Source organism: Ranitomeya variabilis, chromosome 6 (assembly GCF_051348905.1).
Source record: "Ranitomeya variabilis isolate aRanVar5 chromosome 6, aRanVar5.hap1, whole genome shotgun sequence".
Taxonomy (NCBI): Eukaryota; Metazoa; Chordata; class Amphibia; order Anura; family Dendrobatidae; genus Ranitomeya; species Ranitomeya variabilis.
In genome coordinates this window covers 11262823-11277869 of record NC_135237.1, presented here as the reverse complement: position 1 = coordinate 11277869, position 15047 = coordinate 11262823, and the positions used below count along the sequence as shown (strand labels likewise).

Here is a 15047-nt window from a genome sequence, read left to right as displayed (position 1 = left end):
ACAGCCCCACTGTATAATGACACACACACAGCCCCACTGTATAATGACACTCGCACAGCCCCACTGTATAATGACACACACACAGCCCCACTGTATAATGACACACACACAGCCCCACTGTATAATGACACACGTACAGCCCCACTGTATAATGACACACACACAGCCCCACTGTATAATGACACACACAGCCCCACTGTATAATGACACTCGCACAGCCCCACTGTATAATGACACACACACAGCCGCACTGTATAATGACACTCGCACAGCCCCACTGTATAATGACACACACACAGCCCCACTGTATAATGACACACACAGCCCCACTGTATAATGACACACACACAGCCCCACTGTATAATGACACACACACAGCCCCACTGTATAATGACACACACACAGCCCCACTGTATAATGACACACGTACAGCCCCACTGTATAATGACACACGTACAGCCCCACTGTATAATGACACACACACAGCCCCACTGTATAATGACACACACAGCCCCACTGTATAATGACACTCGCACAGCCCCACTGTATAATGACACACACACAGCCGCACTGTATAATGACACTCGCACAGCCCCACTGTATAATGACACACGTACAGCCCCACTGTATAATGACACACACACAGCCCCACTGTATAATGACACACACAGCCCCACTGTATAATGACACACACACAGCCGCACTGTATAATGACACACACACAGCCCCACTGTATAATGACACACACAGCCCCACTGTATAATGACACACACAGCCCCACTGTATAATGACACACACAGCCCCACTGTATAATGACACACACAGCCCCACTGTATAATGACACACACACAGCCCCACTGTATAATGACACACACAGCCCCACTGTATAATGACACACACACAGCCCCACTGTATAATGACACACACACAGCCCCACTGTATAATGACACACGTACAGCCCCACTGTATAATGACACACGTACAGCCCCACTGTATAATGACACACACACAGCCCCACTGTATAATGACACACACAGCCCCACTGTATAATGACACTCGCACAGCCCCACTGTATAATGACACACACACAGCCGCACTGTATAATGACACTCGCACAGCCCCACTGTATAATGACACACACACAGCCCCACTGTATAATGACACTCGCACAGCCCCACTGTATAATGACACACACACAGCCCCACTGTATAATGACACACACACAGCCCCACTGTATAATGACACACGTACAGCCCCACTGTATAATGACACACACACAGCCCCACTGTATAATGACACACACAGCCCCACTGTATAATGACACTCGCACAGCCCCACTGTATAATGACACACACACAGCCGCACTGTATAATGACACTCGCACAGCCCCACTGTATAATGACACACACACAGCCCCACTGTATAATGACACACACAGCCCCACTGTATAATGACACACACACAGCCCCACTGTATAATGACACACACACAGCCCCACTGTATAATGACACACACACAGCCCCACTGTATAATGACACACGTACAGCCCCACTGTATAATGACACACGTACAGCCCCACTGTATAATGACACACACACAGCCCCACTGTATAATGACACACACAGCCCCACTGTATAATGACACTCGCACAGCCCCACTGTATAATGACACACACACAGCCGCACTGTATAATGACACTCGCACAGCCCCACTGTATAATGACACACGTACAGCCCCACTGTATAATGACACACACACAGCCCCACTGTATAATGACACACACAGCCCCACTGTATAATGACACACACACAGCCGCACTGTATAATGACACACACACAGCCCCACTGTATAATGACACACACAGCCCCACTGTATAATGACACACACAGCCCCACTGTATAATGACACACACAGCCCCACTGTATAATGACACACACAGCCCCACTGTATAATGACACACACACAGCCCCACTGTATAATGACACACACAGCCCCACTGTATAATGACACACACACAGCCCCACTGTATAATGACACACACACAGCCCCACTGTATAATGACACACACACAGCCCCACTGTATAATGACACACACACAGCCCCACTGTATAATGACACACACAGCCCCACTGTATAATGACACACACAGCCCCACTGTATAATGACACACACACAGCCCCACTGTATAATGACACACGTACAGCCCCACTGTATAATGACACACACAGCTCCACTGTATAATGACACACACACATAGGAAAACACACACATACAGGAAAAAAACACATACACACACACATAGGAAAATGCGCATACCCAGAAAAAAAACACATACTCTAACCTGCCATGTTTAAAGGGAACCTGTCACCCCGTTTTTTCGGTATGAGATAAAAATACTGTTAAATAGGGCCTGAGCTGAGCATTACAATAGTGTAGTTTGTGTACCCCGATTCCCCACCTATGCTGCCGAAATACGTTACCGAAGTAGTCGTTTTCGCCTGTCAATCAGGCTGGTCAGGTCAAAAGGGTGTGGTGTCCTCCCCCAGATCTTGCGTAGTTTTCCGTTGGTGGCGTAGTGGTGTGCGCATGTCCAACGTCCAGAATCCTCTGCCAGGGGATTTCAAAGAGCGCGGTGTCCGTTATTGCATTGGTGATCGGTGGGCGCGGCCATCTTCCTTTGGCCGCGCGTGCGCAGAAGCGGCGCTGTGCTGGCCGCGACGCTCTGCTGGCCGCGGCTTCAGGAAAATGGCCGCGGGATGCCGCGCGTGCGCAGATGGATATCGCGGCGGCCATTTTCCTGAAGCCGCGGCCAGCAGAGCGTCGCGGCCAGCACAGCGCCGCTTCTGCGCACGCGCGGCCAAAGGAAGATGGCCGCGCCCACCGATCACCAATGCAATAACGGACACCGCGCTCTTTGAAATCCCCTGGCAGAGGATTCTGGACGTTGGACATGCGCACACCACTACGCCACCAACGGAAAACTACGCAAGATCTGGGGGAGGACACCACACCCTTTTGACCTGACCAGCCTGATTGACAGGCGAAAACGACTACTTCGGTAACGTATTTCGGCAGCATAGGTGGGGAATCGGGGTACACAAACTACACTATTGTAATGCTCAGCTCAGGCCCTATTTAATGGTATTTTTATCTCATACCGAAAAAACGGGGTGACAGGTGCCCTTTAATTTGTCAAAGGCCCCTCCCCCTTGGACATAGCACAGCAAAAGTAGAGCTGGGCAGTGCACTGGGGAGGTTGCCTGAAGTGTGCTGGATGGGGGCACACAGGGCAGCTAGCTCTCATCTTGTCCTGCGCGCTGTTGCTCCTCCAGGTCCTGGCTGATCGGACATCGGAGACAGATCTGCACACAGAACAGGAGGAGGCTGCGTGCGATCACTATGGAGTAACGCACCTCCTGCTCCTCTTCTTAGTTGTGTGCCCGGAGCTGCCCCCTCACCGCTGCCTGCACATTACTGCAGCCGGCCATGGCTCCGGCCCCAGGCGCAGGCGGCGCGTCCTTCCCATCACATACCGCTGCAGCCTGCATGTCGGGGCGGCTGGCGGGATAACGTGACCGCGCACTACAGGACTGCCGGTCCTCCAGCGGCCCTGTGCAGCTGCTTAGGCTTTCCTGCCACCCGGCCCAGCGCGCCCACTCCAGCCCGCCCTGCATTGCGCTGACTGTTTAGAACCGCACACCTTGTGTTCAAACTTTTACATCGGCCCATTTTCCTTTTTGTACATTTTACAATGTAAAATTGACAATATATATAAGTTTTGCCTAAAATACAAAGCAGACGTGTGATCTGTAACTTCAGGCCTACGACACATCATCTCATTCACAATAACAGTAATGTGACCAGGGGTGCACAAACTTTACATGTCACTGTATGTGCAAGTATATATACTGTACTAATGGGTCAAAATCCTCCGTGTGTCCGTATATATACAGTGTATATATTATACACACACACACACACACACACACACACACACACACACACACACACACACACAGACACATGGGCTCTGGCAGTGACAGGCTCAGTTATTTATAAGCTGCTCGCAATGTGGCGCCCCCATATACCGGGGAGGGGACATGAGACATTTGTCGGGGTCTATTGGACATTTTCTGGGATGATTTTCCTCCCCATAATCTCCTTTCTTCCTCTGATATCTCCGGAGATAAGCGGCACTAGAGACTCCCTCCCACCACTTCTCCCCTCCCCCCAGTACAGAACATATGCCCATGTGTATGGGGCCCCGGAGAGATCCACCACCTTAACCCTAGAACTGCCGCACTGCTGGATTCTAGTAATCCTTTCCCACTGGTCTCATTAATCTCCTCAGACACCATAGACCCCCAACCCGCTCAGTGACCTCTGGAGACCCCCTCCCCCACACATAAAAGAGGACACAGCACCATAATGAGACAGGGCTCAATGGCCACAGTGTGAATAAGTCCTCCCCTCCGTTCTCACATATAAGGGCTCATACTCGTTTGCGAGAAAAACGGAGGCGTGCACTCGGACCAATGTTGTTCAATGGGTGACATCTCATCTGCGATTTTTGTCTCAGCTGAAATCGGACGGAGAATAACATCTCCGCATGCTGCGTATCTCGGACGAGACTCCCCAATGTAAGTCAATGGATGGGAGGAAAAAAATCACACGACATATGGACCATCCGTATTCCGTCCGTTTTTTACAGATACTTTACCATTCTGTGACAGAGAACACTGTAAATGATCTTAGAAAAATAGTAGCAGAGAAAAAAAAGCATTATACAGTATATGGATGTCACACGGAGGTTCTGTGAGAAAACTCGCATTGTACTGGCATGACACTCGCCCATTTTTTTCCGGTCCAGATTACAGACCGTTTTTTTCTCGCAAATGGGTATGAGCCCTTACAGACAATCCCAGGAGCCGACATCTCTGGAGGTGAAGGACGGGAATTACCTGGACGGCAGACAGCGGGGTCCTGGAGAGGCTGCTTAGTGCTGGAGGACGGCAGACAGCGGGGTCCTGGAGAGGCTGCTTAGTGCTGGAGGACGGCAGACAGCGGAGTCCTGGAGAGGCTGCTTAGTGCTGGAGGACGGCAGACAGCGGGGTCCTGGAGAGGCTGCTTAGTGCTGGAGGACGGCAGACAGAGGGGTCCTGGAGAGGCTGCTTAGTGCTGGAGGACGGCAGACAGCGGGGTCCTGGAGAGGCTGCTTAGTGCTGGAGGACGGCAGACAGCGGAGTCCTGGAGAGGCTGCTTAGTGCTGGAGGACGGCAGACAGCGGGGTCCTGGAGAGGCTGCTTAGTGCTGGAGGACGGCAGACAGCGGGGTCCTGGAGAGGCCGCTTAGTGCTGGAGGACGGCAGACAGCGGGGTCCTGGAGAGGCTGCTTAGTGCTGGAGGACTGCAGACAGCGGGGTCCTGGAGAGGCTGCTTAGTGCTGGAGGATGGCAGACAGCGGGGTCCTGGAGAGGCCGCTTAGTGCTGGAGGACGGCACACAGCGGGGTCCTGGAGAGGCTGCTTAGTGCTGGAGGACGGCAGACAGAGGGGTCCTGGAGAGGCTGCTTAGTGCTGGAGGACGGCAGACAGCGGGGTCCTGGAGAGGCTGCTTAGTGCTGGAGGACGGCAGACAGCGGGGTCCTGGAGAGGCTGCTTAGTGCTGGAGGACTGCAGACAGCGGGGTCCTGGAGAGGCTGCTTAGTGCTGGAGGACGGCAGACAGCGGGGTCCTGGAGAGGCTGCTTAGTGCTGGAGGACTGCAGACAGCGGGGTCCTGGAGAGGCCGCTTAGTGCTGGAGGACGGCAGACAGCGGGGTCCTGGAGAGGCTGCTTAGAGCAGGAGGACGGCAGACAGCGGGGTCCTGGAGAGGCTGCTTAGTGCTGGAGGACGGCAGACAGCGGGGTCCTGGAGAGGCTGCTTAGTGCTGGAGGACGGCAGACAGCGGGGTCCTGGAGAGGCTGCTTAGTGCTGGAGGACGGCAGACAGCGGGGTCCTGGAGAGGCTGCTTAGTGCTGGAGGACTGCAGACAGCGGGGTCCTGGAGAGGCTGCTTAGTGCTGGAGGACGGCAGACAGCGGGGTCCTGGAGAGGCTGCTTAGTGCTGGAGGACGGCAGACAGCGGGGTCCTGGAGAGGCTGCTTAGTGCTGGAGGACGGCAGACAGTGGGGTCCTGGAGAGGCTGCTTAGCGCTGGAGGACGGCAGACAGCGGGGTCCTGGAGAGGCTGCTTAGTGCTGGAGGACGGCAGACAGCGGGGTCCTGGAGAGGCTGCTTAGTGCTGGAGGACAGCAGACAGTGGGGTCCTGGAGAGGCTGCTTAGCGCTGGAGGACGGCAGACAGCGGGGTCCTGGAGAGGCTGCTTAGCGCTGGAGGACGGCAGACAGCGGGGTCCTGGAGAGGCTGCTTAGCGCTGGAGGACGGCAGACAGCGGGGTCCTGGAGAGGCTGCTTAGTGCTGGAGGACGGCAGACAGCTGGGTCCTGGAGAGTCTGCTTAGTGCTGGAGGACGGCAGACAGCGGGGTCCTGGAGAGGCTGCTTAGTGCTGGAGGACGGCACACAGCGGGGTCCGGGAGAGGCTGCTTAGTGCTGGAGGACGGCAGACAGCGGGGTCCTGGAGAGGCTGCTTTGTACTGGAGGACTGCAGACAGCGGGGTCCTGGAGAGGCTGCTTAGTGCTGGAGGACGGCAGACAGCGGGGTCCTGGAGAGGCTGCTTAGTGCTGGAGGACGGCAGACAGCGGGGTCCTGGAGAGGCTGCTTAGTGCTGGAGGACGGCAGACAGCGGGGTCCTGGAGAGGCTGCTTAGTGCTGGAGGACGGCAGACAGCGGGGTCCTGGAGAGGCTGCTTAGTGCTGGAGGACGGCAGACAGCGGGGTGCTGGAGAGGCTGCTTAGTGCTGGAGGACAGCAGACAGCGAGGTCCTGGAGAGGCTGCTTAGTGCTGGAGGACGGCAGACAGCGGGGTCCTGGAGAGGCTGCTTAGTGCTGGAGGACGGCAGACAGCGGGGTCCTGGAGAGGCTGCTTAGTGCTGGAGGACGGCAGACAGCGGGGTCCTGGAGAGGCTGCTTAGTGCTGGAGGACGGCAGACAGTGGGGTCCTGGAGAGGCTGCTTAGCGCTGGAGGACGGCAGACAGCGGGGTCCTGGAGAGGCTGCTTAGCGCTGGAGGACGGCAGACAGCGGGGTCCTGGAGAGGCTGCTTAGCGCTGGAGGACGGCAGACAGCGGGGTCCTGGAGAGGCTGCTTAGTGCTGGAGGACGGCAGACAGCGGGGTCCCGGAGAGGCTGCTTTGTGCTGGAGGACGGCAGACAGCGGGGTCCCGGAGAGGCTGCTTAGTGCTGGAGGACGGCAGACAGCGGGGTCCTGGAGAGGCTGCTTAGTGCTGGAGGACGGCAGACAGCGGGCTCCTGGAGAGGCTGCTTAGTGCTGGAGGACGGCAGACAGCGGGGTCCTGGAGAGGCTGCTTAGTGCTGGAGGACGGCAGACAGCGGGGTCCCGGAGAGGCTGCTTAGTGCTGGAGGACGGCAGACAGCGGGGTCCTGGAGAGGCTGCTTAGCGCTGGAGGACGGCAGACAGCGGGGTCCCGGAGAGGCTGCTTAGTGCTGGAGGACGGCAGACAGCGGGGTCCCGGAGAGGCTGCTTAGTGCTGGAGGACGGCAGACAGCGGGGTCCTGGAGAGGCTGCTTAGTGCTGGAGGACGGCAGACAGCGGGGTCCTGGAGAGGCTGCTTAGTGCTGGAGGACGGCAGACAGCGGGGTCCTGGAGAGGCTGCTTAGTGCTGGAGGACGGCAGACAGCGGGGTCCTGGAGAGGCTGCTTAGTGCTGGAGGACGGCAGACAGCGGGGTCCTGGAGAGGCTGCTTAGTGCTGGAGGACGGCAGACAGCGGCACTGACTGCTCCAGAGTCCAGAGAAGCCTCCTGAAGATTGGGGGGACGCTCCTCTTCTTGATTGACTCCTGACAGCTGCACAGGACTGGGGACATATGGAGTTTCCTACCGGCCATTGAGGATGATGAGGGCGAGAGTGCAGCTGTCTGGAGTTGTCAGGTGGGACCCAGAGGTGGGGGTGGGGAGGGATATTGTTAGCTCTGTGCAGGAGGGGAGAAATTAGGAGAGAAGGATCCCCTGTGACATGGAGACGATCCCCGACCAGAGGTCACCAGCCCCCCAGTATCATAGGCATAGAGAGGTCACCATCCCCCCAGTACTATAGAGAGATGTCAACAGTCCCCCAATACTACAGAGAGAGGTCACCAGCACCTCCGGTACTATAGAGAGGTCACCAGCCGCCTAGTACTAGAGGTCACCAGCACCTCCAGTACTACAGAGAGAGGTCACCAGCCCCCCAGTACTACAGAGAGGTCACTATCCCCTCCAGTACAACAGAGGTCACCACCCCCTCCAGTACTACTGAGAGAGGTCACCAGCCCCCCAGTACTATAGAGGTCACCACCCCCCAGTACTACAGAGAGAGGTCACCAGCCCCCCAGTACTACCAGTACTATAGAGAGGTCACCAGCCGCCCAGTACTACAGAGGTCACCAGCCCCCCAGCACTACAGAGGTCACCAGCACCTCCAGTACTACAGAGAGGTCACCAGCCCCCCAGTACTATAGAGAGGTCACCACCCTACCAGTACTACAGAGAGAGGTCACTACCCCCTCCAGTACTACAGAGAGAGGTCACCACCCCCTCCAGTACTACAGAGAGAGGTCACCAGCCCCCCAGTACTATAGAGAGAGGTCACCAGCTCCCAAGTACTACAGAGAGAGGTCACCAGCACCTCCAGTACTACAGAGAGGTCACCAGCCCCCCAGTACTATAGAGAGGTCACCACCCTACCAGTACTACAGAGAGAGGTCACTACCCCCTCCAGTACTACAGAGAGAGGTCACCACCCCCTCCAGTACTGCAGAGAGAGGTCACCAGCCCCCCAGTACTATAGAGAGAGGTCACCAGCTCCCAAGTACTACAGAGAGAGGTCACCAGCACCTCCAGTACTACAGAGAGGTCACCAGCCCCCCAGTACTATAGAGAGGTCACCACCCTACCAGTACTACAGAGAGAGGTCACTACCCCCTCCAGTACTACAGAGAGAGGTCACCACCCCCTCCAGTACTATAGAGAGAGGTCACCAGCTCCCAAGTACTACAGAGAGAGGTTAACTGCCCCCGTAATAGAGAAGTCACCTGTCCCTCAGTACTATAGAGAAATGTCACCAGCCCCCCATAATATAGAGAGGTCACCTGCCCCCAGCACTATAGAGGTTACCAGCCCCCCAGTATTATAGAGTTCACCAGCCCCCCAAGTACTATAGAGGGAGGTCACCAGCTCCCAAGTTATACAGAGAGAGGTCACCATTCCCCCGTAATATAGAGGTCACCAGTCCCCCGTAATATAGAGAGGTCACCAGTCACATTAATATAGAGAAGTCACCAGCCCTCCAGCACAATAGAGAGGCAGGGCCAACTCCAGGTTTTCATGGGCCCAGGGCGAAAGAGTCTCATTGGGCCCCTTTAATACATAGCACAATGCCAAAGATTTCACTTACTTATAGTATGTTACATGAGTGCTATCTATTGTAAAGACTGCAGAGACCCGTGTGACGTAAACAGTGCCTTCCCCCTCCCGCCAATCCCTTAATAAAAAACACCGACAGGCCAGGATGGGTTGAACAGGTCGGTCACAGTTTATTAATTGATAAGCAGATAGAGGCAATTACAATTAGCAACGGACTCATCGCTGAAGGCCCCGTCAGTGACCGCTAGGTGAGCAAGGCGATGAGAGGTTACGAACCTTTGCCCCCCCTCTACACTACCATTGTGATGTAATAACAAGAATAATATATATATATTTTTTTTTACATTTTAACAATAGTAGCGCAGCACATTCACGAGTATATAAGAGAGGGTGGTACAACAGCTTCCAAGGGTCAGCCGGGAAGATACAGTAGAGGAAGGCACTGACCCTGAGCACCTAAATTTAACCCTTGAGGCTGTGGTCGGATGCCCCTTTCTCTTTCTTCCCGTTGGTCAGTTGGGCGTCCCAATTATGGCATCACCTGGGCAGTAGAGGGAGGGGGAATTGGGCACTGCACAGTTTCCTTCTAGGTTTCTCCTAGGGGTTCCACAGTCAGAGGCACGTTCCCTATACAGTACCATGCCTGCCAGACTGCAGAGACCCATGTGTCTTAAACAGTGCCTTACCCCCTCCCGCCAATCCCATAATAAAAAACACCGACAGGCCTGGATGGGTTGAACAGGTCGGTCACAGTTTATTAATTGATAAGCAGAGAGTGGCAATTACAATTCGCAACAAACTCATCGCTGAAGACCCCGTCAGTGACCACTGGGCGAGCAAGCCAATGAGAGGTTATGAACCTTTGCCCCCCTCTACACTACCGCCACAGAGGATCATGTGTATGACCTACACAGGACTCCGACTCCCACACAACATCATTAGGGCCTGTTCAACTCTATCCTGCTGGCCGGCCAAAAATATGTCGAGCCAGATGTCCGTGAGATGAATGCCATCTGGTCTCAGTAAAGCTGAGATGTCTCCTTCTAGCTCGTGGTGGCGAACCACGATGCTGTAGTTTTCTTTCACAAATTTTGCCATCGTCGTGTTGATCCTTTTCCTTGATTTGTCAATGGGTTTCACGTCCTCGGCTTCTTGCCAGACTGCTCGTGGTATTATCTCTGACCACACCACCACCATATCCGGTAATAAACAGGCAAACCGCTCTATGTCCGTTGACATCACTGTATAAAGATCGGCACCTTTCCGCTTGCCCAAATTGTTAACCGCCGGCATGTAGCATTAGTATCACTGGCCCTTTGGCCCTCTTAGCGATGCCGACCACCTCCGCGAAGATCTGACGCCACTGGAGCCCTCTGATGCCTCTCCAGTTGACCTCCAGTTTTGGGAAGCCAAAATTTTTTCCACCCAGCCGTAATTTGGCACTTTTGCACGCTCAATAGACAAAAGAATGTCCCACTACCCAAACTGTGGGCTTACAACCGCCTATAAGAGACAAGATATGTCAGAGCAGGTCTGGTCTAATATATCTGGCAAAACATGCGGATTTCCAACGACCCAATCTCTGTACTTCGACTTCAGATACACCGGCCCTAGCTGCTTCGGTGGCCACCCCTATTCGGAAGGAATGTGTCCCGTATTCTTTTGGGTTAACGCCAACTGCCTCTAAGCACTGTTTAACCCCTTCCCGACATGTGACGGAATAGTACGTCACATGTCGGGACCCCCGCTTTGATGTGCGCTCCGGCGGTGAGCGCACATCAAAGTCGCGACATGTCAGCTGTTTTTTACAGCTGACATGTGCGCGCAATAGCGGCGGGTGAAATCGCGATCACCCGCCGCTATTAACTAGTTAAATGCCGCTGTCAAACGCAGACAGCGGCATTTAACTACCGCATCCGGCCGTGCGGCCGGATATGAGCGCATCGCCGACCCCTGTCACATGATCGGGGGTCGGCGATGCTCCTCCATTGTAACCATAGAGGTCCTTGAGACCTCTATGGTTACTGATTGCCGGTGGCTGTGAGCGCCCCCCTGTGGTCGGCGCTCACAGCACACCTGCATTTTAGCTACATAACAGCGATCTGATGATCGCTGTTATGTAGCAGAGCCGATCGTGCTGTGCCTGCTTCTAGCCTCCCATGGAGGCTATAGAAGCATGGCAAAAGTAAAAAAAAAAAGTTTTTAAAAATGTGAAAAAAATAAAAAAAACATAAAAGTTTAAATCACCCCCCTTTCGCCCCAATCAAAATAAATCAATAAAAAAAACCAAAAACCTACACATATTTGGTATCGCCGCGTTCAGAATCGCCCGATCTATCAATTAAAAAAAAGCATTAACCTGATCGCTAAATGGCGTAATGAGAAAAAAATTCGAAACGCCAGATTTACGTTTTTTTGGTCGCCACGACATTGCATTAAAATGCAATAACGGGCGATCAAAAGAACGTATCTACACCAAAATGCTATCATTAAAAACGCCAGCTCGGCACGCAAAAAATAAGCCCTCACCTGACCCCAGATCACGAAAAATGGAGACGCTACGAGTATCGGAAAATGGCGCAATTTTGTTTTGTTTTGTTTTTTGCAAAGTTTGGAATTTTTTTTCACCACTTAGGTGAAAAATAACCTAGTCATGTTAGGTGTCTATGAACTCGTAGTGACCTGGAGAATCATAATGGCAGGTCAGTTTTAGCATTTAGTGAACCTAGCAAAATAGGCAAGCAAAAAACAAGTGTGGGATTGCACTTTTTTTGCAATTTCACTGCACTTGGAATTTTTTTCCCGTTTTCTAGTACACGACATGCTAAAACCAATGATGTCGTTCAAAAGTACAACTCGTCCCGCAAAAAATAAGCCCTCACATGGCCAAATTGACGGAAAAATAAAAAAGTTATGGCTCTGGGAAGGAGGGGAGCGAAAAACGAAAACGGAAAAACGGAAAAAGCTCCGGGGGTGAAGGGGTTAAAGATTGCGTGAAACTGATGTTTAGTAAGAGGGGACCCGTCGGTGTGTGAGAGGAAGAATCTATGTTCCGATCACTGGCTCGCTCTTGTTATCTGCACCTCAAAAACATTTCTAGAATTCAACCTTTTCTTACTTTCGACTCTACAAAAACTTTTACTGTTTCTCTTATTCATTCTCATCTGGACTGTGGTAACTCTCTACCAATCCCCAACCATGAATCTCCGTGCTGACGATCTGGCCAATTATTTCAAAGAAAAAATTGACCATGTCCGACAGGAAATTATCTCCCAATCTCCTCATATCATGCACTGTCCTTCCTCCCCCACTGCATCTAGCTCACTCTCTGACTTTGAACCAGTCACAGAACAAGAAGTAATCAGGCTCCTTGCATCTTCTCACCCGACCACTTGCACCAGTGACCCCATTCCATCACATCTCCTCTAGTCCCTTTTCCCTGCTCTCACCTCTCACCTAACAAAAATATTCAACCTCTCTCTCTCTCTTCCGGTATCTTTCCCTCCTCATTTAAGCATGCCATCATATATCCATTACTAAAAAACATCCCTCGACCAAATCTGTGCCGCTAACTATAGACCTGTCTCTAATCTTCCCTTTATCTCTAAGCTCCTCGAACGCCTGGTCCACTCCCATCTTATCCGCTATCTCTCAGATAACTCTCTTCTCGACCCTCTTCAATCTGGTTTCCGCTCTTTACACTCTACTGAAACTGTCCTCACTAAAGTCTCTAATGATCTAATGGTCACTACTCCATGCTAGTTCTCTTGGATCTCTCCGCAGCATTCGACACTGTAGATCATCAGCTCCTCCTCACTATGCTCCACTCCATCGGCCTCAAGGACACGGTTCTCTCTTGGTGCTCCTATCTCTGTGACCGCTCCTTCACTGTATCTTTTGCTGGTTCCGCCTCCTCTCACCTTCCCCTTAAGGTACCTTCACACGAAGCGACGCTGCAGCGATAGCGACAACGATGCCGATCGCTGCAGCGTCGCTGTTTGATCGCTGGGGAGCTGTCACACAGACCGCTCTCCAGCGACCAACGATGCCGAGGTCCCCGGGTAACCAGGGTAAACATCGGGTTGCTAAGCGCAGGGCCGCGCTCAGTAACCCGATGTTTACCCTGGTTACCAGCGTAAAAGTAAAAAAAACAAACAGTACATGCTCACCTGCGCGTCCCCCAGCGTCTGCTTCCTGACACTGACTGAGCTCCGGCCCTAACAGCACAGCGGTGACGTCACCGCTGTGCTTTCACTTTCACTTTAGGGCCGGCGCTTAGTAAGTGTCAGGAAGCAGACGCTGGGGGACGCGCAGGTGAGCATGTACTGTTTGTTTTTTTTACTTTTACGCTGGTAACCAGGGTAAACATCGGGTTACTAAGCGCGGCCCTGCGCTTGGTAACCCGATGTTTACCCTGGTTACCAGTGTAAAACATCGCTGGTATCGTTGCTTTTGCTTTCAAACACAACGATACACGGCGATCGGACGACCAAATAAAGTTCTGGACTTTATTCAGCGACCAGCGACATCACAGCAGGATCCTGATCGCTGCTGCGTGTCAAACTAAACGATATCGCTAGCGAGCACGCTGCAACGTCACGGATCGCTAGCGATATCGTTACAAAGTCGTTTCGTGTGAAGGTACCTTAACTGTTGGGGTTCTTCAAGGATCAGTCCTAGGCCCCCTCCTCTTCTCTTTGTATACCGCCCCTATTGGACAAACAATCAGTAGATTTGGGTTCCAGTACCATCTCTATGCTGACGACACCCAATTATACACTTCTCCTGATATCACGCCGGCCTTTCTAGAAAACACCAGTAATTGTCTTAACGCTGTCTCCAACATCATGTCCTCCCTCTATCTGAAACTGAACCTGTCAAAAACTGAACTCCTCGTGTTTCCTTCCTCTACTAACCTACCTTTGCCTGACATTGCCATCTCCGTGTGCAGTTCCATCATTAATCCCAAGCAACATGCCTGCTGCCTTGGGGTCATACTTAATTCCGAGCTTTCATTCATCCCCCACATCCGATCACTGGCTCGCTCTTGTTATCTGCACCTCAAAAACTTTTCTAGAATTCGACCTTTTCTTACTTTTGACTGCAAAACCTCTATTTCTCTTATTCGCATTTGTCTGGACTATTCTAACTCTCTACTTATTGACCTCCCTCTACCAAACTGTCCCCACTCCAATCTGTCCTGAATGCTGCAGCCACTATCATATTCCTCACCAACCGTTATTCCAATGCCTCTACTTTGTGCCAGTCATTACACTGGTTACCCATCCACTCCAGAATCCAGTACAAACTTATTATCCTTATCCACAAAGCGCTGCATGGCTCAGCACCACCCTACATCTCCTCTCTGGTCTCAGCCTACCACCCTACTCTTGCTCTCCGTTCTGCTAATGACCTCAGGTTAGCATCCTCAATAATCAGAACCTCCCACTCCCGTTTCCAAGACTTTTCACGTGCTGCACCAATTCTTTGGAATGCACTACTCAGGTTAATACGATTAATCCTTCATTCCC

General features: G+C 52.7%; 1 protein-coding gene across 1 annotated transcript in view; it reads right to left on the bottom strand.

Annotated features, from left to right (window-relative positions):
• LOC143781305 (uncharacterized) overlaps window positions 1-6267 on the bottom strand; it is a 74888-nt gene extending 68621 nt beyond the window's left edge. The window contains exon 1 of the mRNA XM_077267847.1: window positions 4962-6267. The gene's annotated coding sequence lies outside the window, so the exon portion shown is untranslated. The remainder of the gene's footprint in view (window positions 1-4961) is intronic.
• Between the last annotated feature and the right edge of the window lie 8780 nt (window positions 6268-15047).